General features: G+C 33.6%; 1 pseudogene; it reads right to left on the minus strand.

The window, feature by feature from the left end:
• Nucleotides 590-1,451, minus strand: LOC104720278 (annotated as a pseudogene).

Genomic DNA, 1,795 nt, shown 5'->3' on the forward strand with positions numbered 1-1,795 from the left:
GTTGAGCATGTGGCATCAACATAAGCAACTCTTGTGACTTGTGTGAGCCTCGTTCATGTTTGTCCAAGGTTTTATTTTGGAGTGTTACGTTATTAAGACTTCATGATTATGAATTTACAATGACATAACTCTTTTATGCTCCGAAGAGACATGTCATTTTCTAATGTCCCCCGGCAAAATAGATTTGGGTGTTGTCCCAATTTCTGATGATTTCGGGGGTTTTCTCTTCAGATTCCGCCTTCACAAATATGGATTTCTTGTCTTGGAGATTTCAACAAGTCCCAACACCAGATTTATATTCAATGGCGGATCAAAAAAATATTTTTATTTGGGTTATAATATTTTTTGAACTGTATCACATATATAAAAAAGACAAAAAAAAATCCAAAATATGTAAAAAGGGAGGATTGAACCTGGTTTAGAGGTGTCAAAGCCTACATATTTACTATATATGCTAACTATCACTCTAAGATTTCAATACAAAGATATCTTAATTTCAATATTTAAGGGGGGTCAATCATCTCATATTGTTTTAATTTGACATGTTTGAACGTATCGTTGATGCCTCAAAAGAAAAACAGATCATGTTTCATTTGATTATGATTCTACATTCTCCAGGAATTTGATTAATTCCGCCGGTGGATCTGCAAAACCGAACAATTTTTTGGAGAAAGTAGACAACATTTAAAGTCATTAGGCCTACATTATGCTTAAGATTCTTCAACTTACAACACCACTGTGTTGGCTTCATTGTGGATGGTGTTGCAAAACCATAAACTTTCTCTTGTGGGTGAGGCGGAAAGTCTTTGTAGAATTGGGCTTGGATCTTCTTAAGCCATTCCATTGCTAATTCCATTGTGTTAATCGTCTTCACACAAACAAAAAAAAGATCAATGCCGAGTTTGCAACTTCATTAATCCGAGTAACCATTCATATAGAAAATACCTTGTGAGCTAAACCTTTATGGAAAAGCTTTTTGTAACATGAAGCTTCCACGGAATCATACCGCTAGTTCCAACACACGGCTGCTTATCCGCCGTATCAATCCAAAATCTTCATAAGAATATACACACATAAAAAAAAAATTCATTCATCCTCCAATGTTTTGTTCCAAACCCCCCTAAAATTGATCAATCAAAACGGAAACTAACAAGGATCCAGATTTGAGCTTATCAAGAAGTTCGTCTTTAACCAGCATGTCCACATCAACACCTAGAATGAAAGAGTTCTCTTCACTAGCGATGAAAATCACTACTACCGTTGATTTCAACGCATGTTTCGTTTGCCCTAGTCTTTTCCTTAGTTAAGTGACATGATGCAATCCTAGAAATATCAACTCATCAAGAATTGGTTCAAGGAAAATCAAGATCAAATTATAAAGAAGTTTCTAGAAGACAATCAATTCAAGGCTACATCAAGAAAGTGTCTAGATACAAAGAACCAATATCCATCAATGATGATTGATAAAATCTCTCAAATTTATTCTTGATTTATTTATGTAATTAATTTTATTTATTTTGTATTTATGTTATTGATTTGTAAATTGAGCCAATATAAGCTCATGTTTCCTTTCATTGTAAAGATATAGAATATTTTTGGATAAATAAAAGAGAGAGTTTTCTCACTTTGAAGCTTAGGCTTTTGTTTTACTTGTCTTTTCTATTGTGTGTGATTCCTTTAGAAAACAAGTTGAATTTTTATCTTTGTGTGTGATTCACTTAGATATTGATTTGTGTTCTTATCACAAAGTCATTCCGCAACTTTGTGTGGCGAACTTCGATCCATCATTCATCTT

Source organism: Camelina sativa, chromosome 10, assembly GCF_000633955.1.
Source record: "Camelina sativa cultivar DH55 chromosome 10, Cs, whole genome shotgun sequence".
Lineage (NCBI taxonomy): Eukaryota > Viridiplantae > Streptophyta > Magnoliopsida > Brassicales > Brassicaceae > Camelina > Camelina sativa.